Here is a 23623-nt window from a genome sequence, read left to right as displayed (position 1 = left end):
CCCTTTGGGCTGCCTTCTCCTGTCTCAGGCCCTGACTTGTTACTCAGTCCTTACCCATCAGGTCACTGTTGTCACCCTGTTGACAACCTTAAGCTTTTATTTCTTATTCCTCCCTCCCCAGCTCCTCAGTTATTCTCCAGTTCTCTTGGGAAAGGAAGAAAAAACCTCCTTTACAGGAATTCTGAGTTCTCCTTCCCCATTCATGGATTGACACACAGATGCTTGTCAAACATCAGAAAGCGCCCAAATTGGAAGAGGAATTGCTTCCTTTCCACCTTTATCCACATTCAGGCTAGTATATCTATGACTTAATTATACCGAGTGAGTAATTTCACCACCAACTGAGGTAGAAACGATGTTATGAATAATTCCATTCCTTTACCCCATGGACTGGATTTTACAGACAATTTACAGATTGACAGTTTAAGGAAACGTGCTTCAGAAATCCGCAAAATAACTAATGTCAGGAGAGCAATGGCCAACATGAAGCCTCCAGGGGAGGCGGGGAGGTAAAGGGTACTGTAAAGAGCAGCTGGCATTTGTGGACACACCCCAAATTTCTCTTAAATCAGCAGATTTACAGTCAAACCCCACAGGTCTCCTCAAGTCATGCCATCATGGAAGCCACCTTGATCCATTAAAGACCAGGACCAAAGGGACATTAGTTACATAGCGTGAGTAAAAAGGTCCCAGCACCTCTCAAAACTGTCGGTCAGTTGGAAAGTTTGCTTTGACAAACTGGCTCAAGAAAAGAGGAAGGTTTCAAAATGTATTCATTCAACAAGGCTTTAAAGATGAATGAGTACACTTGCAGATTTATAGATTAATGAGTGCTGGGTAGATGAATGCCGCTATGGGCAGGCACCACATTCAGTGCTAGGAATATAAAAGTAAAGTAAGACCTGGGGCCTGCTCTGTACAGTTATCTCCTCGAAAAAGAGACAAGTAACTATTACAGTATAGGTTGGTGGATGTCATAGTTGACACCAATGGCTATCGCACCCTTGTTAAAGCTCACCTTTCTTGGTTTCTTATATACATCCTTACCTGGTTTTCATCCTATCTGGCCATTCCTTTTAGGTCCATATATCCTTTTGTTCAACCAGTCCTGTTCATGTTGGTGTTCCTCAGATCTGTGTCCCTGGCCTATTTCTCTTTAACGTTACATGCTTTCTCTGAACAGTCTGTCGGTGGTTTCAACCAACTCATCCACTTGGAGAAGCCCCAGTCTATGTCTCAAGTGTAGGTTTCTCTCTGCTCCATTCTGAAATCATCACCTGACATGTAAGTAATTCTACTCAAATTTCCCATTGATACTACCATTTTAAACCTTACAAAATCAAAATGAGAGAATGAAATATAGAGTGAATATGCCTACGACAATAGGGGTCAGTAAGGCTTTTTTTAAAAAACAAGTCCTAGCATACAAGAGCCATGAAGGAATAGATGAATAAATTTTCCTCCATCAAAATTAATAGCACATGAACAAATTTCAAAGATAAACAAGAAACTAAAGATACTGATGACATAAAACAGATGCAGTATTAGGATATAAAGTTTTTTCAACTCCTACAAATCCGTAAGGAAAATACAGTTCAACAGACTGATGGGAAAAGACAAAAACAACTGATCCATACAAGATGCACAACAGATGGCCAAGAACACGATAACCTCAGTCATGACCAGAAAAACAAATTAAAGCAATTATCTCTCAGTCTGACTTAGAAAAAATATATCATGATCATGTCTTGTGTTGAGAGTGTAGTATAAGGAACACTCTTGGACACTATGCACTCAAAACAACCATGTAGAGCGCAATTTGGTAATAACTATATAAATAAGAGTAAACACCCTAGGACCCATAATTCCACTCCTCAATAATTACTCTTAGAGGGGAAAAAAATCATTCTAGTTTACAAACATATGTGTTAAATGTATGTATGTCCTTTGTAGCATCATTTATTAGAACAGAACATTTGGTACAAAACTAAACATCCATCAGTGGGCAGACTGGACGACTCTCTGCTCTGGAATACTATGCAGCAGTCAAAAATAACGAAGTACTTTCACATGCACTGACTTGGCAAAAATTCTAAAACATCAGTTGTACGGGGGGAAAAAATCAAGTGATACAGAGTATGAAACATGTAAGTCAGATATGTAAAAGGCAAGACTATCCATCTTCTCTAAGTATGGAAATACATAAAACAAGGCCTAAAAGGACACACACCAAGCTGGTAGCAGTAGTGACCTCTGAGGAAAGGACTCCAATTTTCTCTGATAGCCAATGGGGGTATGAGCCTCATCCCCATGTTTCACTTTTATTTTTTATCACAAAAGCAATACACCACAATGTCTTCTGTGACTTTAAAATAATTCATCAGCTTCCTCTTCAAATTTTCTCCTCCTACACTCCTTGACTTCAGGAATGGCACCACCATCTACACCCCTCTCCTCAACTCCCAACCTGCAATAAGTCACCAAATTCTGTTAATTTTTCTTTCTAAATATCTCTTCTGCTTTATCTCAACACCACTGTCATGCTTCTGACCACTGCCATCTCTCTCGACTGTCCTAGGAACTTTTGTGACCCTGCTTGATTCTCGCCCAGCTCCAATGCATCCTACATGCTGCTGCTGCTGCCAGAATAATTTATTCTTAAAGGCAAATCTGATCATGTCACTGACCTACTTAATTTTCAAGGTTTCTCATCACTTTCAGGACCAAATATAAACTACTTGGCTTGGCAGATACGTTCCTTTGTAATTGATTCCTTTGCACCTCTTTGTTCCCTTGCATGCCTCACTTCTCAAATTCTAATTTTTTCCCTGAGCACCTCCACCCTTCTCAAGCTTGTGCCTGTGTTCCTGATAGTTCCTTTACCTGTACTGCCTCGGACTCTCAGCTCAATTACTGCTCCTCTAGGAACTCTTCTCAATTACTCTGAGAAGCAAGAAATGTTAAATGGAGTCCTTCAGGCTGAAGTGAAAGGAAGCTAGACAATAGCTCAAAACTATATGAAAGCATAAAATTCTCTGGTAAAGGTACACACGTGGAAAATATTTTAAAACTAGTATTGTAATTTTGACTTGTAACACTTTTTATTTTCTACAGTATTTAAAAGATAAATGCATAAAAATCACAATAAATCTGTTATATATATCTCTATACATAAATATAGAACGCATAATACATAAGTACGTAATTTGTGATGTCAATAAGATAAAGAGGAGGGATGAAGGTATAAAAGAGTAGTTGTTATATGCAATTGAATTTCAGGTCTTATCAATTTAAAATAGATTTTTATAATTTTAGGATGCTATATGTAATCTCCATGGTAACCACAAATAAAGTATTTATAGAACAGTCACAAAAGTAAATAAGGGGCAAATCAAGATGTGTCAGTACAAAACAATTAACTAAACCTAAAGGAAGAAGGCAGTGATGAAGGAAATAAAAACAAGAAAGCTCTAAGATATGCAGAAAATAAGTAACAAAATTTCAAAAGTAAGTCTTTATCAATTGTTACTTAAGTGCAAGTGGATTAAATTCCTTAGTCAAAAGTCACAGATCAGCAGAATGGATTAAAAAAGTCAAATGAAAACATGATCCATCTATATGTTGTCTATAAAAGACTCACTTTAGATATAAGGAGAAAAATAGGTTGAAATTGAAAGGATACGGGAAGGTATTTCATGAAAAGAGTTACCAAAAGAGGGAGAGAGTGGCTATACAAGTATCAAACAAAACTGACTTTAAGTCAAAAACTCTTACAAGAGACAAAGAATGGTATGATAAAAGGGTCAAATCACCAGAAAGATATAAAAATTATAGACATATATGAAACAAAAATTAAACCTACAAAATATATGAAGATAATAAAGACAGACTTGTAAAGAGAAATAGCCCTAAAATAACAGACTTCACTAGCCCACTTTCAGTAACAGAATCAGACAGAAGATCAATAAGGAAAGGACTTGAACAACATTATAAACCAATTGGACCTAACAGACATATACAGAGTATACTATCCAACATCAGCAAAATACACATTTCCTAAGTGTGCACCTGAGCATTCTCCAGGATAGAGCATATGTTAGGCCACAAAACTAGTCTGTCTTCTTGTTTTAAGGTTTTAAACTGTAAATTCGATTTTAAAAGATTGCAATCATACAGCATCTTTTCTTATCACAATGGAATGAAACTAGGAATCAGTAACCAAAGAAAAGCCACACATTTTACAAATTAGTAGAAATTAAACACTCCTAAACAACCAATGGGTCAAAGAGAAATCACAAAGGAAATTATAAAATACCTTGAAATAAATGAGAATGAAAGCACAACATACCAAAACTTACAGGGTGCAGCAAGAGCAGTGCTAAGAGGGAATTTTATAACTCTCTCTATATGGTAACATTCAAAAAGACCTCAAATCAACAATCTAACTTTATACTTAAGTAACTAGAAAAAGAGTAAAATAAACCCAAAGCTAGCAGAAGGAAATAAAGTTTAGAACAGAGATTAAAAAAACAGAAAATTAGAAAAAATAATGAAACCAAGAGTTGGTTTTCAAAAAGACTAACAAAACTGACTACCAAAATTTAGCTAGACTAACAACAACAAAAAAGACTCAGTATAATTAGAAATGCAAGTAGGGGACATTACTACTCATTTTATAGAAATAAAAAAGATCATAAGAGAGTGTTGTGAACAACTGTACAACAAACTGAGTAAGTTAAACAAAATGAACAAATTCCTACAAAGATACAACTGCAAGATCGAATTATGAAAAAATAGAGAATCTGAATAGACTTATAACTAATGAGGAAATCGAATTAGTAATCCAAAATCACCCAAAAAAGAAAAGCCCTGAATCAGAGAGCTGCGCTGTTGAATTCTACCAAACATTTAAAGAAGAATTAACAAAGTTCTTGTCAAACTTTTCTCAAAAAATTGAAAGGGAGGGAAAACTTCTTAACTCATACTTTTTGGCCAGAATTACTCTGATACCAAAGCCAGACAAAGACACTGCAAGAAAATAAAACTATAGACCATTATTCCTTATGACTAGTCATGCAAAACTCCTACTAAACAGAATGTTAGCAAATTGAGTTCAGAAGCATGTTAAAAGGTTTATAAGCCAGGACCAAACCATATTTCCTTTGAATGCAAGATGATTCAACATACAAAAAAATCAGTATAATATACCACATCTTAACAGAATGCGGAGGGAAAAAACCCACATGATTATCTCAAATGATGCATGATATTTCATGATGCATTTATTATGCTGTTTTCATGATAAAACACTCAATAAGCAAGGAATAGAAGGAAACTACCTCAACGTAGTAACATCCATATATGAAAACAGCACAGCTAACATTATCGTCAATGGTAAAATACTGAAAAACTTTTCTTCTATGTTCATGAACAAGATGAAAATGTCTGCTTTCATGATTTCTATTCAACATAATATAGGAAGTACTAGCCAGAGCAGTTATGCAAGAAAAATTAACTAGAAGCATTCAAATAAGAAAGGAATAAGTAAAATTATCTTTGTTTACAGATGACATAATATTACATGTAGAAAACCATAAAGGTTCCACAAAAATTAGAGCTAATACACCAGTTCAACAAAATCGTAGGATACAAAATCAATACTAAAAATTCAGCTGTGCTTCTAAACAATAACAATGAACAATCTGAAAGGGAATTAAGAAAACAATTTGATTTTCAATAACACCAGAAAGAATAAAATGTTTAGGAATAAACTTAACTGAGGAGGTGAGATAATTGTAGACTGAAAACTAAAAAACACTGCTAAAAATTAATGAAGACAAATAAATGGAAAGGCAACTAGTGTTCACAGACTGGAAGACTTAATATTGTTAAGATATCACTATAACCCAAAGTGATCTACAAATTCAACACAATCCCTAGTAACACCCCAATAATGTTTCTGACATAAACGGAAAATTCCATTCCCAAATTTATGAAATCTTAAAGAGACGCTAGAGACCAAAACAACCTCGAAAAAGAACAAAGTTGCAAGATTTACACTTTCTTATTTCAAACCTTATTACAAAGCTATGCTAATCAAAATTATGAGGTACTGGCATAAAGACAGACATACAGACTAATGGAATAGAACAGAGAGCCCAGAAATAAACCCTTGCATATACGGTCAAATGATTTTCAATGAGAATGCCAGTATCATTGAACGAAGGATAGTATTTTCAGCAAATGGTGCTGGGAAAAGTGCATATCCACATGCAAAAGATGGAAGTTGGACCCTTTCTTTATACTACAAAAATTAACTCAAAGTAAATCAAGGGCCTAAATTTAAGAGCTAAAACTGTAAAACTCTTAGAATGAAACACAGGAAGAAAGCTTCATGACAGTGGATTTGACAATGATTTCTTGGATATGATACCAAAAAATATAGACCACAAGAGAAAAAATAAATTGGACTTAGCCAAAACCTAAAACTTTTGTGTATCGAAAGACACTATCAACAGAGCCAATGGGAGATAGTATTTGTAATCATATATCTGAAAAGGGATTAATATCTAAAATAGAGAATGCCTGCAAGTCAACAACAAAAGAACAAACACCCCAATTAAAAAAATTAGCAAAAGACTTAAGACATTTTCCAAAGAACATATACAAATGGCCAATAAGCATATGAAAAGGTGCTCAACATCACTAGGGCAATGCAAATCAAAACCACAATGATACACCACTTCATACCATTTAGGATGACTGTTAGCAATAATAGTAAGTGTTGGCAAACATGTAGAGAAATGGAAACTCTCACGCATTGCTGGTGGGAATGTAAAATGTTGCAACCACTGTGAAGGACATTATGGCAGGTCCTGGAAAAGTTAGACATAGAATTACCTATGATCAGTAATCCTAGATCACTCCTAGGTGTACATTCCAAAGAACTGAAAACAAGAACTTGAACAAATACTTGTATAAAAATGTTCACAGCAGCATTATTCGCCAGAGCCCAAAGGTAACAATACAAACATACATCAGTGATGTATGGGGTAAAGAATATGTGGAGATTCTGATACATGTTACGACTTAGATGCACTTTGAAATTATACTAAATGAGATAAACCAAACACGAAAGGACATACATTGTATGATTCTACTTGCATGAGGTCCCCAGAATAGTTCAACTCATAGTGACAGAGTAGACTAGAGTAACGGGGGGATGGGGGAGGGGAGCTAGTGTTTAACGGTTAGTTTCAGCATGGGATGATGAAGAACGTCCCGGAGAGAGAGAGTGGGGATGACGGAACAACAATGTGAATGTACTTAGTTAGCCCCAGTGAAGTGCACACCTAAAAACGGCTGAAATAGTAACTTGTGTCACATATATTTTAACAGTTAAAAAGGGAGGAAAAAAAAGGAAAGAGATGTCCTTCTGTCCTGCTCTTTCTCATTCCTCAGTAGCCAACACATGGTTACCAATTACTGTTTGTTGGATGAGTACTGAATACAAGCAAATAGCAATGGGAACAAAAAAAGACTGACCATTTAATTCTTTCTGGAAGGATTTTTTTTTTTTTAAAACAGACCTCACAGAAAGGATGACATTTGATCAATACCTTCACACAGGTTGAATTTTTCCATCAATTCACATAGGTTGAATTTTTTAAACAGCTTTTTTGAGGTGTAATTTACTTAGTATAAAATCTATCCATTTTAAGTGTGACATTTATTAAATTTATAGAGTTGTCAACCACATCACATCTAATTTTATGTGGCATTAAAAAAACACCCTCCTGCCCAGTTATCATTTTTCCTCTTTCCCATCCTGAGCCCCAGGCAATCACCAAACTACTTTCTGCCTCTGTAGATTTGCCTTTTCTGAACATTTCATACAAATGCAATCTTCTAACATATGGGCTTTGTGAACACTACTGATGACAAATGCTCCATGCCAATGAGTTTTATTAGTCACCAGTTTGGAAGTTACAAGCTCAGATGGCCAACCTGGTGCCAAATAATGATTTGCAAGTGTTCTTAACAGCAGGTGTTGACACTCTAAACAGCTGGTAGCACATGTTGTCCAAAAATGACAGAGCCATCCTGCTTTCCTGACATTCCTGTTGTTTTTGCTATTCTGCCCTACTACTCCCAGTTTTACTGTTCACCATTTTTCTTCCCTCTTTGTTTTTTAAGGACTTAGAGACCATTTGATTATATAGAAAAGTGGTTCCTTCTCACTTATTTTTCACAAATTTGAACTCTATTCATATAAATCTAAGTTTAATTTTTTAAAGCAGTAATACTAATCACATTCTGGCAAAAGAAACAGTGAAAATTGTGGCCAGTTCTTAAACCAGGGACCCAGATGATGCTGTTCTGTGGCTAGTGGACCCAGAACTCTACACAGCCTGTGTTACCTCCTGGTCACCTGGGCTCATTTTCAGAAATCAGTGAAGGTGTCAATGTAAGTCAGCTCAGTGTCTCAACTCATCCCCCAGTGGGAACACTGACTGGAGCCATCTTTGCCGTAACCATCCTATCTCGTGTAAGTCTCACAGTAGTTCCGTACATAGACAGGACTGCTCTTCCTATTTTACAGAGACGTTAAGCAACTTATCTAAAGTCGCACAGCCAGTAAATGGCAGAGTGCAGATGTGAACCCAGGATGGGCTGTCTCCAAATCGCATATTCTTAACTATTAAGTTATGCTGTGAGGCTGTGTGCTCTGACTTAAAAAATGAAATATAGATACATAAGTGAGATAAAACATAACCACACACACAAGAGACACCCTAGACCTTGGGGAAAAGGTCTGGCAATACATCAGTTCACAACATTTACCACCTACCATGCACCTTCCACTATCTGCTGAGGACATTAGACCTGGTCCTCAAAGACCTCTAGATGTCTGTGCTAGAGCAAAGGACATACAGAGACAGCCTGAGCCCAATGTCAAGTGAACAGGCCGGTCTGAGATTAGGCCATCACGAATTAAGAACTTCACTGGCTCCAGTGACTCCCTAGGCAAGTCCCTTCCCTTTCCGGGCCCCAGCTTTCTCACTTGTGAAATGAACGGGCTGGGTGTTCTGGCCTCTGAGCCCCTAGGATTCTGTGTTCACAGCAGCCTGTGGTCTCTGCTTCCTGTGTTAACACCATTTCTGCACCTCAAACCCTGAACCACAGGCCTTCTGCTGGTTTTCTCGGCTTCAGGAACAAAGACTCACATATTTCTTAAACACCCAGCTATATTATGTGGCATCCCTCTCTTATAAATAGGCACAGATTAAGATGAATTTCACTTGGTATTGCTTTTCACTTTAATCACACACTGCCCTCCCCTCTAGCTTGAGCTCAGCCTCCCCATGGTCTCTCCAAGTCCGATCTCAACTCCACCGCACTCAGCGCCTCGTTCACCACAAAGTGCCATATTTCACTTGTGGCTGAGTGGAGAATTCATTTCATTTCACTGTTCAGTCTCAATAGTGCAAACATATATTCAGGGCTGACATATTTTCATTACGGAAAAGCCAAGCTCTCAAACTGACGCTGCCCATAGGGATTAATGAAGAGAATGGTTATTTATTCTGCCACTTGACATTTTGTGCAGAATAATTCCTGAGTCATTTTATACTTTAACAAATAGTTCACCAACAAAGGATCTTAGCACTATGGATGAGCACCAAGCCAGGATTTAGGAGCTGGCTAACATTAACCAATAGCAATTGAAACCACATTCCAGAGTCACACTGAATGTAATGACACTACTTAATGTCACAGCCAGCTGGCTATGGGAGACAACCGTCCATTCCTGACACCAGAGAGTCCCTTCTCACCTGAAACCAACTGCACCAGCCAACTCCTAGGGGAACTCTAGAGACACCCTGAAATCCTCCTACCCTGATGTCTGGCCTGTGCGTGGGTTCAGTCAGACATCTCTGTAAACACGAAAATATCCTTGACCATTTTGGGTCAGAAGTCCGTATTTCCCTTTTGCAATATAAAGAATACACAAACTCCATAACATCTCTCCAATGTACCCTGACTTCCTCTTCCATTTTAATCCTTTCTCTCAGCCTGCTTTACCTGCATCTGACAGTAGTTTTCTCTGTTTCTGGTGTACTCTTACTTCTTCACTCTGTGCTTGACTGAATGAAGCACATGCCTCATCCCTGCCATCTACCCACCTGTTAGGGTTCCCCTCAGCCATCAGAATGGGCCACCTCTCTACTGCCCCACAAAAACACAGCCCTGGGTCTTTTGGCCAGTGTGCGCTTAGGGGATGTTTTCTGAACTGAACACATTCCAAGCTCCTAAGAGCAGGTACCAAGGCTATTTTTATGTAGCTGGCACAGAACAAGGTACAACACATGATGCTCAATACAAACTCATCTTGAAAGAACAAAGAAAACAATAATAAACCAGGGCCAGGGATGGACTAGAACATCAGGTAAGTTTCCAAGGCTCAGAGAAATCTCTGTGAACTCAACCATTTGACAAGTATTTTTTGTGCTCCAATTTTGTACTGTATTAGTTGATGGATTCTTTATTTTTTCCACTCTAGGATCTGTGACACTCAGAGAAGAGACAGTGTCAACACTCTGGGGCCACATCTGTGGATACTGCAGTTACTATATCTAGGACCCCCAATGCACTGTTGCCTTCAATCTGTTGCTTCTGACCTGCAGCCTGGCTTGTCTGTGGTGGCCTGACACATTTGGGCCTGCACCTGTTGAGCTGAGATAGAAGGGACAAGGGAGGTATGGCCTCCAAAAGGCCACCCGCTTCAAAATGACTGCCAGGTTATCTCAGGCAAGGACACTTTGGGGAAGCGAGAGTGAAGCTTGGGCTCTTTTGGACAAAACACCTACAGGTCACCCAAGGCATCTGAACCTGCCTACCACTGCACCTCCCAAGCCTGTTAGCAAGTAAATTCTCCAAACTACCCACTGAGTCTGGGGCCAGCATGGTTATTAGGTCCAGGATACTCCATGAGGAGTATGGAGAGTGGTAAGACAGGTTAGAATAAACAATTCAAGTGATCTCAATGTTTGGTAATAGGGCTGACAAGGTGCTCAGAGAAAGCACTCCTGGAACAGTATTTCCCCAACTACTGAATAAAATTTATTTACTTTCCTGCTAGCTCAGCCATCAAGCAATCATTAACCATTTACTGATTGATATATTAATTCCTTAATTGGTAGGACAGAAATCAAAAAAGCAAAAATCCACAGGATTAACCTAATATGAGAGCTAGCTTTTGCTAATCTTTCAGTGGTCTCTAGCTGTGTTTTATGGTCCATGGGTATCAGAGAGAGGGGACAAAGACTAGGCCTCAGCAAGATGGGGTTAAGCTCAGAAACTCCAGGGAAGCCAAGACCTTCAAAAGGCAATGAATGACCTCAGTGGATGAATTTGTTTAAAAAAAATAGGAAATTAGGGGAGGAAGCTACATATGCAAGTCTTGGCTTTGGTTCACTTTAGAATAGAATGATAAAGAAAGAAGAGAAAACATTTCCATGAGAATATCTAACACAATGTGAATTCACATGGGTTTGAGGGCAGGACTCATATTACCTATGTGGTCCAACCACCCCAAGATGTAAATCAAATTTAATGTGCCCCTAGCAGAAGCAAATGCAAATCATCTTCGGGGGATAGGTGAAATATAATAAAGGTAACAATGAATATAAAATATGGGAAAACAGTTCAAAATAAGGAGTATAAAATGAAAGGATCCAACATAAGTCTTATTGAAGTTCCAGAAGAATATAGTAGAGAAAAAAGGGTAAAAGCAATATTTACAGAGGTAATGGGTTACAGTTTTCTGGGATTAAGGAAGCCACAAATACTTAGATTCAGGACGCACAAGAAATCTTAATCAAAATAAAGTTTTTAAAATTCCTATACCCATCATAATCTATAGAACACTAAAGACAAAGAAAAAACATTAAAAGCTGCCAGAAATAAAAGATTACCTTTCCCCTTCAAAGGAATAACATTATATCAATGGCTCTCAAACATTACTATGCATTGAAATGACCTGGAGGACTTTTTAAAACACATATTCCTAAGCTCCAACCACAGAGCTTGGATTTAGTAGGTCTGGAATAGTTTGAAAAAAGTGTATTTCAAATAGCTACAAGGTGATATAAATGCTGCTGGTCTAGGGGCCACCTTTTGAAAACCACTGAATTACACTGATAGGTGCATTATAAAGAGCAACAGTGTCAGACAAAAGAAAATGGAATGGTATCTGTAAAGCACCAAGAGAAAAATCATTGTCAACCTAGAATTGATACCCAGGAAATCTATCCTTAAAGAACAAGCACAAAATAAAGATACTGTTGGACAAATAAAAACTGACAGTTTATTAACAATAGACTTTCACTGAAATAACTTCTAAAATATGTGCTTTTAGAAGAAAAATTATCCCAGAAAGATGATCTGAGATGGACGAAAGAGGGTGGAAGTACAGAAGATGGTAAAGTGTTGGTGAACTTAAATAAATTATGCAAAACAAAAACATTACTCTCTAATCTGTAGGGCTATAAAAATTAATTTAGAATTAATATCCTAGAATATCCTAGAATACAAAAGTATGCATGTCAAGATTGGAATGGTCAAACTGAAAACATTCTAAGATCCTTATTTTATTTGAGGAGAAAGAATGCATTTTTATCTAGACTTATAAAATTAAATATAAATTTAAAATGTCCAGTCTATTCACTGTAGGAACAATAACAGAATATACAAAAACAAAATCAGTAGAAGGGAAACTATGGAGTGAAATAAAAAGAAAACATATAATCCAAAGGAACTTATAAAAAGAAAAAAAAAGAATAGAGAAGAATGCACACATATCAATATTCACAGTAAATATACATGGACTAAACTCTCCAGTTAAAATATAGATCAAAATTAAGATTCAGGCACCTGCTATATAGAAGATATAGCTAAAACATAAGAATTTAGAAAAATCGAAAGAAAAATGATACAAAAATATTTATTAAGTAAATACAAAACAACATTTTGTTATTATAACTATGTTACTTTCAAACCAAGTACATTTTACAAAAAAAGAAATTACTGGGATTTACAGGATTGCTATTGATAAAAAAATTTTATTGATATATATTGATAAAAATGTAATTTAGCCATTCAAAAATATTGATAAAAATATAATTTATCCATTCAAAAATATTTTTAGAGTCTACTATGTGCTAACCATCATTTCCGACACTGGGGATACAGCAGCAAACAAAACAGAAAAACTCACAAGAAGTAAATTTAAAATTCTAGGTTTGTATACACCTAATAACATACTTCAAACTCTAAAGGGTAAAAAGTTCAATGAACTACAAGATGAAATTGACAAATTCACCATAAAAATAGGAGATTTTAATAAAAACACCTCTCTGATAAATCAAACAATGGGAAAAAAGAGTAAAGCAATAAAAGAATTGTATACCATAATTAATAGCTGGTTTAATAGACAAGTATAGAAATAAATTGTACATAAGAAAGTACATACACATGACAGAGCATAAAGGAGAGCTCAATAAATTTCAAGCCATAAATATCAGATAGACCTCATTCTCGCTGCTCAAAGTTAGAAATCGATAATTAAAAAGTAAATAGAAAAAAAATTTCTATGTTTGGAATTTAGGACTAACTAATAATATAGAGAAAAAAGGATACAATAGAAAAGGTGAAATTAAATGAAGGATCACTATTAATTCTTTGAAAAGATATAATGACAATTCATTCAGTTAGAATAAAGAAGGCAAAAATACAAATACATAATATTAAGAATGAAAATGGTACATAACCACTGGTGGAGCAGAGATTTAAAAGCAATAAATGAAACTTATGCCAATTAATTTCAGCACCTAGATGAAATGGAAGATTTCCTGCAAAAAAATATCGACTATGATAGTTGACTCAAAAACTTTACAACTATCTAAAAATGAAACAATTTAAAAAAGAACAACTTCCTTCAAAGCTCAGATGATTTTATACAAGCATTCAAAGAAACTGAAGAAACAGATTATAATGTTAAGCAAATTCTTTCAAGAATAGAAAAGAACACTTCCCAAATTCTTTTATCAAGTTAACATAATCTTGACAATAAACCCAAGAAAGGACATTACAGGAAATAAAAAATTGAGACCAATTTTACTCATGAAAGAGATATAAAATTCATTCTTCAAAAAATGTAAGCAAACCAAATAAAGCAACACAAGGAAAGAATATAACACCAAGAATTAAAAGTCAGATTTAAGCCCAAGTAAACCAAGGCAAGACCAAGTCAGGTTTACCCCAGGAATGTAAGATTGGTTTAGTATTAGAAACTATTCATCCATTTCACCATACAGATTAACTGGAGATAAAAACCCATATGATCTATCAACAGATACAAATAAAATAGCAATAATTTAATGTCCAGGTTTTTAAAATATGTATATTTTAATTAGCAATCTAGGAGTAAAAAGAAACGTTATTTAATTTAAAGCAAAAGCCTACAATATGCTGCCTACAAGAGACCCACTTTAAGGACACATACAGATTGAAAGTGAGAGGACAGGAAAAAGATACTTTATGCAAATGCAAAAGACAAGAAAGTGGGGGTAGCGATACTCTCATGAGACAAAATAGACTTTAAAGCAAAAGCCATAAAAAAGATAAAAAGGGACACTATACAGTGATAAAAGGATCAATATAAGAAGAGGATATTACACTTGTTAACATATATGCATCCAATAAAGGAGCACCTAAACACATAAAATAATTACTAACAGACATAAAGGGAGAAATTGATGGGAATACAATAATAGTAGATGTTAACACCCTACTAACATCAATGGACAGATCTTCCAGACAGAAAATCACTAAATGGCAACAGATATCCTAAATGACACAACAGAACAGCTAGACTTAATTGATATCTTCATGACATTACATCCCAAAAAAACCCCACAAAAAACCCATAGAATATACATTCTTTTCACATGCAAAAGAAATATTCTCTAGGACAGACCACATACTAGAACACAAAACAAACCTCAACAAATTTTAAAAGGATAAAAATTATTTCAAGCATCTTTTCTAACCACAATGACATGAAACTAGAAACCAACCATAGAAAGAGAAGTAAAAAGAAAAAACAATTGTATGGAGACTAAGTAACATTCTACTAAAAAAATCAATGGGTCAATGACAAACTCAAAGAGGAAATTTGCAAATACCTTGAGATAAATGACAATGAAAACACAACCATACCAAACATATGGGATGCAGAAAAAACAGCCCTAATAGGGAAGTTCATAGAGACACAGACTTCCCTCAAAAAACAAGAACAATCTCAAATGAACAACCTAGTCTACTATCAAAGATAAATAGAAAAAGAAGAAAAAATAAAACCTAAAGTCAGCAGAAGGAAGGAAATAATAAATATCAGAGAGGAAATAAATAAAATAGAGATCTAAAAAAACAAAAACAAAAAAACCCCAAAACAGAAAAACCAATCAATCAAGAGCTGGTGTTTTGAAAGAGTAAACAAAAATCAACAAATCTCTGGCCAGGATCACCAAGAAGTAAAGAGAGAGGACCTAAGTAAATGAAATAAGAAATGAAGGAGGAAAAATAACAACCAATACTGCAGAAACAGAAAAAAAAAAAAAAAAAAAGTAAGAGAATACTATGAACAATACCAAAAACATATACCAAAAATCAGAAAAAATTTGAAGAAATGGGGACCTTTCTAGAAATACACAGTCCATCAAAACTCAATCAAGAAAAAATAGATAATTTGAACAGACCATTCACTAGAAGTGAAATAGAATCTGTAATTTTAAAAACTCCCTGCAAACAAAAGACAAGGACTGGCTGACTTCACTGGGGAATTCTACCAAACATAACAAAGAGTAACTTACACCAATCCTCCTTAAACTCTTCTAAAAGACTGAAAAGAAGGGGACACTCTCAAAGTCATTCTGTGAAGCCACCATCACCCTGATCCAAAACCAGACAAAGACACTACCAAAAAAGAAAATGATAGGCCAATATCTTTGATGGATATAGATGCAAAAACTCTCAACAAAATAGCAAACCAAATCCAACAACACATAAAAAAGATCATACACTATGATCAAGTTGGATTCATCCCTGGGTCACAAGGATGGTTCCACATATGCAAATCAATCAATCTGATACACCACATCAACAAAAAAAGACAAAAAACATATGATCATCTCAATAGATGCAGAAAAAGCATTTAATAAGATTCAATCCACTCATGATAAAACCTCTTACTAAAGTGAGTCTAGGGGGTGTGGAGCCAAGATAGCAGACTAGAGAGACTCACAGCTCACCTTCTCCCACAAATACTCTGGCAGAGTGTCTCTCATTTCAAAACACAGGAGGATTCTCACAAAATCAGATAAACAACAAGTTTCTACTGTATAGCACAGGGAACCATATGCAATATCTTGTAGAAACCTCTGATGAAGAAGAATATGAGAACGAATGTATGTTCCTATGTGACTGAAGTATTGTGCTGTATGCCAGAAACTGACACAACGTTGTAAACTGTACTTCAATAAAAATATATTAAAACTGAAAAAATAAAAATAAAAAAATAAAATACTCAATGGTGAAAAGTTGAAAGTCTTCCTGCTAAAATCTGGAACAGGACAAGGATACCAACTTGCACCAATTCTATTGAAAATAGTACTGGAAGTTCTAGCCACAATAATTAGATAAGAAAAAGAAAAAGGATGCAAATTGGAAGAGAAGACATAAAAGTGTTACTACATGCAGATGACATGGTACTATATATAGAAAGCCCTAAAAGCTCCACACAAAAACTACTAGAGCTGATAAAAGAATACAGCAAGGGAGCAGGATGCAAGATTAACATACAGAAATCTGCTGCATTTCTTTACACTAATACTGAAATATCAGAAAAGGAAAGTTTAAAAAATCCCTTTAAAAATTGTATCATAAAAATGAAACAATTAGGAATTAACCTGACTGGGGGATGAACGATTTATAAACTGAGGACTATAAGACATTGACAAAGGAAACTGAAGATGATTTAAAGAAATGGCAAGATATCCAATGCTCTTGGATTAGAAGAATTAATATTGTTAAAATGGCCATATTACACAAAGTAATCTACAAATTTAATGTGATACCTACCAAACTACCCATGACACTTTTCACAGAACTAGAACAAACAATCATAAAATTTATATGGAATCACAGAAGACCTAGAATTGCCAAAGCAATCCTGAGGAAAAAGAACAAAACTGGAGGCATAACTCTCCCATCCTTCAGACAATACTACTGAGCTACAGTAATCAAAACAGCATGTTATTGTCATAAAAACAGACATATGGTTCAATGGAACAGAACAGAGCGCCCAGAAACAAACCCACATACCTATGGTCAATTAATCTTTGACAAAGGATGCAAGAATATACAATGGACAAAAGATAGTATTTTCAGCAAGTGGTGTTCAGAAAGCTAGACAGCCTCACATAAATCAATGAAGTTAGAACACTCCCACGCACCATACACAAAAATAAATTCAAAATGGCTTAAAGACTTAAATATAAGACAGGACACCATAAAAATCCTAGAAGAGAACATAGTCAAAACATTCTCTGATATCAATCATAGCAATATTTCCCTAGGTCAGTCTCCCTAGGCAACAGAAATAAAAGCAAAAATAAACAAATGGGACCTAAAGAAACTTATAAGCTTTTACACAGCAAAGGAAATCATAAACAAAATGAAAAGACAATCTATGGACTGGGAGAAAATATTTGCAAACAATGCAACCGACAAGGGATTAATTTCCAAAATATACAAACAGCTCATACAACTCAGTAACAACAAAAAGAAAACCCAGAAAACAACCCAATCCAAAAGTGGGCAGAAGACCTAAATAGACATTTTTCCAAAGAAGATATATAGATGGCCAACAGGCATGTGAAAAAATTCTTAACATCAGTAATTATCAGAGGAATGCAAATCCAAACTACAATGAAGTGACACCTCACTCCAGTCAGAATGCCATCAATAAAAAGTCCACAAATGATAAATGCTGGAGAGGGTGTGGAGAAAAGAGAACCCTCCTACACTGTTGGTGGGAATGTAGTTCGGTGCAGCCATTGTGGAAAACAGTACGAAGATTCCTCAAAAAACTAAAAAATAGAGCAATCATGTGACCCATCAATTCCACTCCTGGGTATATATCTAGAGGAAACTCTAATTCAAAAAGATACATGCACCTCAATGTTCATAACTGCACTATTTATAACAGCCAAGACATGAAAGCAACCTAAATGTCCATCAACAGATGAATGGATAAAGTAGATGTGAGATAGATAGATAGATAGATAGATAGATAGATAGATAGATAGATACACACACCCACACACACATACATGTCTCACATAGTGGAATACTACTCAGCCATAAAAAGAATGAAATAATGCCATTTGCAGCAATATGGATGGACCTAGAGATTATCTTACTAAGTGAAGTTAAGTCTGACAGAGAAAGACAAATATATAATGTCATTTATATGTGGGATCTAAAAAATAATACAAAGGAACTTACTTACAAAACAGAAACAGACTCACAGACATAGAAAACAAACTTTATGTTACCAAAGGGGAAAGTGGCAGGGAGGGATAAATTAGGAGTTTGGGATCAGCAGACACACAGTACTACACATGAAACAGCTAAACAACAAGGACCTGCTGTATAGCACAGGGAACTATATTCAGTATCTTGTAAGAACCTATAATGAAAAAGTGTGTGTGTGTGTGTGTATCTGAATCATGTTGTACACCTGAAACAAATACAATATTGTACATTAACTATACTTCAATAATCAATATAGGTAAATTTTAAAAAATACTTTCTTAAACTGATAAAGAAAAGCTCCCCATCATAAAAAAATCCAGATGCACACACACATACATGAGAGAAGTATTAGAAGATTTACTTTTAAAATCTGTAGCAAGAAAAGAAAATCACCATCACCAATATCACCAATTCTATCTAATGTTATATGAAGGAAAGTAACCTGAGCAACTAGACAACAAAAATACATGAGCCGAAAGGAAAAAATTAAATTTTCATTAGTCGAATATAATGTAATTGTACTGCATGGAACGTCTCCCCAAATATGTACAATACATTAAAATTAATAAGAGTTCATCCACTCATTTAACAAGTATTTCTGAGTATACACCATAAGGAGAATACTCAAATCCTCAGTTTTCAATGCTGGAGATACAACAGCAAACCAAAGAGAAAAAAGTACCTGCCCCAATGTTGCTTACATTTGACAACGTAGTGAGGGGAAATGTACAATACACAAAATAAGGAAGAAAATTATATACTGTTAGAAAATGGTAAAATTATATAGTATTAGAAAATGATAAGTACAGAAAAAGCTCAAGTTAAAGAAAAGGATAAGTACTGGGAGTACTATGGAAAGAGAGTGGTTTAGCAACCTAATTGCATTTCTGTACACTAGCAAATTCTTAAATGATGTAATAAAGAAAAACCACTTATAATAGCAACCAATTATGTGTTACCTATATAAAAGTAAGTAGAAGATATGCTAAATGCATTTAGAGTACATTAACAGACTCTACTGAAAGACATTCACAGAATATCTAAAAAATGTAGTGGTTCCATACGCATGGGTTGAAAAACTATAATCATAAAGATGCATTTCTCCTTAGATTGTTCTATGGCTTCACTGTGAGTCCAATCATTTTAAGCTTTTATGAAACTTGATAAGCCGTTTCAAAATATTTACACAGAAGAGCAAAGAGGGAAGAATGGATAAACACTCCTGGGAGAAAAGCACTAGGCTGGGGGCAGGAAGGTAGACTTAACTCACCCACGTATCAAAATTCAGTATACAGTTATACTAATACTGCATAGAAGGCACCATGTAATTAGCACAGTGACTGACAACAGAACAGAGGTCCCTAACATAGAATCACACTAAAATGGACACTTGACATACAACAAGACTGATGCTGCAGATGATTGGGAATGGAGTATGGAATGCAAGAAAGTACGAAAACAACTGGGCATCTTTTTGGACAAAAGTGAATTTGGATTCCCACCTCACACTATGCTTTAAAATAAATACCAAGTGGATTAAATAGAGAAGATAAGCTTATAAAGCTTAGAATATAGGAAAACAAATTAAAATTTGAGAAAACTAATTATAAAAGAAAATACTGATACATTTGACTATATGAAAATTAATAATCTTCTTCCTAAAATGCTTCATGAAAAACCAAAGTACAACTGTGAGATGCCTGTTATGTTTACATCTGACAAAATTTTAGTATCCTGGCTCTAAAAATCACCAGGCAGAGGACAAGAACCCAAGAAAAACAAGGATAAGGGAGTTGGACAGGTTATCATAGAAGAGGAAAACAAAATATAAGAAAAATGTTTAGGGAAGTGTGAGTTAATCTCATAAGATATTCTACACTTCTTCCAAAGAGAGGAAAGGAAAATGTTAGACATTATCAAGCATCACTGAGGACAAGGAGTAAGCTGAACTCCTATATCCTGAAGAATACACTACTGTATGCATTTTGGAAAACAATCTAGCAAAGGTAGAGATGTATGGATGCCACAGCCCAGCAAACCTACCCTTGGGTACATGCCTGGGACATACTCTTGTGGGTCTACACCCAAAGGACATACAAAAATGTTCATGGATGGGGATGTAGAATGGTACAGCTACTCCAGAAAAGAGTTTGGCAGTTTCCTACAAAGTTCAACACGTGCTTACCATACCACCCAGGTATCCCAGACTTGGGCATTTATAGCAAAGAAACAAAACTATGTTCACACAAAAACTAGTACACAAATGGTCATAGCAGCTTTATGAACTAGCCCCATCCTGGAATCCACCCCAGCATCCTTCACAGGTGAATGGTTAAATTGTGGTACATCTATGCCATGGAATACTACTCAGTAAAAAAGGAGCAAACTGATGGTGCATGCAACAACTTGCATGGATCTCAAGGGAAATATGATGCCTAGGGGGAAAAAGCCATCTCAAAAGATTACATGCTGTGAAATTTCATTTATATAGCAGGTTTGAAATGACAAAATTATGGGAATGGAGAACAAATTGGTCACCAGGGGCCAGGGAAGGAGAAAGGCAGGGAGGTGGCTATGGCCAAAAAAGAGCAGCATAAAAGAGGATTATGACAGAACTTCTCTGTTTCTTGACTGTGTAATGAAATTTCATAGAACTAAACACACATACACACACATACACACATGTGAGTGCATAAGAACTGGTCAAGTCCAAATAAAGTAAATGGATTATATTAAGGTCAGTTTCCTGAGTGTGATACTGCACTATAGTTATGTAAGATGTTGCTATTACTTCCAGTAATAGTTACTGGAGAAACTGGGAAAGGGACATAAAGATCTCTTTGTATGATTTCTTACAAGTGCATGTGAATGTATGATAATTTCCAAAAAGTTTTAAACTGTTTATAGAAAAACTGTTTTTAATAGTGAAAAAATCTTGTATAAAATCTAGATGTCATTTTGGTAGTAGAATGAATTAATAAATCATGATATATTTAGGCACTAGAAAACTGTACAGCAGGAAAATGAAAAATTTATAGCTTCACACACACACATCAACATAGGTAAATCTCAAAAAAAAAAAAGTCTAATTGTGGGAAAAAGAAATCTGCAGAAGAATTAATATGATGCTATATATGGTTTATAAACAGGTAAAACTTAAGGAACTATTTTGGTTAAGAATGCATCCATATGTGGTAAAATTATGAAGGGAAACCAAAAAATGATAAATACTATATGCAAGAAGGTACCTCAGGGTGGTAGGAGGTGAGACAGCACTCAGAAAAGAGACCTCGGGGCTGTACTCTTTGCTGTTTGTGTCTCTACCATTGAGTTCAACTGTTTTGCTTTATACTTTGTGCTTATGATAATCTCTTGTATGTATTCAGTATTTAATTAAAACAACATAAACAGCTTACTGGGATAGAAAGCTGCTGGCCAAAAAAGAGGGCATGTGAAAGACTACGGAATCTAAGAATACATGATGTTAGTGCTATTAAGTTCCAACTCCAAAGTCCTCTATAGGAAGGCACTAACAACAAAGCAATAAACAATTTCTATTCCCCTTACAATGGGGATAGACTAACGTGCGCCTCACACACACCAGACATACAGGACCTACTTTGGCACAAGAACATTCTGTTTCTCTGTAATACTATGAGTAAAATAAAAATAAACATTTGCAGATACTTGGCAGACGGCCGCAATATACATGGTCTCTGTGACCAGACTCCATGGGTGTGGCTCCCAGTGCCACCACTCTCTAGCTGAGACTCTTGGGCAAGCAGCCTCACATGTGAAATGGGACTAACACAGCAGTTCTCAAATGTTTTGGTTTCAAGACCCTTTTAAACCCTTAAAAACTATTAAGGGCTTCAAAGATCTATTATTTATGTGGGTCAGTATATCTATCAATATTTTTTGTTTATTAATCCATCAAATATGATGACAAACTTACTGCATATTAGTATCAGTAATGTATTTTATGAAAAAACATTCTAAAACAAAAAATAACTAATGAGAAGAGCAGACTGTTCCACATTTATAAAAATCTCTTAATGTCTGAGTTAGAAGCCAGCTGAGTTCTCATGGCTGCTTCAGCATTCAAACTGTTGCAGTATGTTGTTTTAGCTGAAGTATATGAAGAGAATTCAGCTTCACACAAATATAAAGTTGAAAAAAGGAAGGACCCAGTGGAACCCTGAAAAGGTCCCAGGGACCCCCCTACACCTCATCAAGGATCCTTGAATGACACTTTAACAACCACTAGACTAAAAGTTTCCAGTTTTAAGACTGCAAAGTAGACACATATAGCAATCTACTGTTTCCTACACCAAACTGAATTACAGAAAATATGTTAAAATAAAAATGCATGGCTGTGCTTAAAAAACTTGGTATGTGTGCATGACAGAATGTGGGGGTGGAGTCACTGAAGGAGAATTCAAGCATTAAAAAAACCCTTGCATTGACATGTGAAAGTCAAAACCTGAAGGTGACCCCAGAACAATGATTTGGGTGCTAGCTAAGTTGAGGCACTCCAGGCAGATAGAACCGTGTGCATCGTTCCTGCCTTGCTCTGGGACCAGGCAGCAGCAATGAGGGGTATCTGTCTGCAGGTGGGAGCTGGGATAAAAAGGCTAGACAGAACCTCTGGAGAAAGCAGGTGCTCAAGCACAGAATGCCAACGACTCCACCCAGTCATCAGTCCACACCTGCCCATTCTCACCATACATAGTTCATCTAAAACAGTCCCACGGCATAAATAAAATTTAACACAAAATTTTAATCACTGAGATAAACATAATAAAAAATCATCCAATATTGAAGGAAATTCAGGAAAATCATCTAATATTGAAAGAGGCAACAAACTCAACCAACAGCAGAATTTATATCTGAGGGCAAAGAATTAATACAACACTCAGAAGAGGACTTTTTAAAAAAATTACTCAGAGAGAAACTTTAAAAC

At 35.7% G+C, this 23623-nt stretch overlaps 1 long non-coding RNA gene across 1 annotated transcript in view; it reads right to left on the bottom strand.

The window, feature by feature from the left end:
- LOC123613256 (uncharacterized) overlaps window positions 1-23623 on the bottom strand; it is a 128109-nt gene that overhangs the window by 12999 nt on the left and 91487 nt on the right. The window lies entirely within an intron of this gene.

Source organism: Camelus bactrianus, chromosome 3 (genome assembly GCF_048773025.1).
Source record: "Camelus bactrianus isolate YW-2024 breed Bactrian camel chromosome 3, ASM4877302v1, whole genome shotgun sequence".
Classification (NCBI taxonomy): Eukaryota; Metazoa; Chordata; class Mammalia; order Artiodactyla; family Camelidae; genus Camelus; species Camelus bactrianus.
Note: the sequence above shows the minus strand (reverse complement) of the source record. Positions and strands in the feature narration are given on the sequence as shown.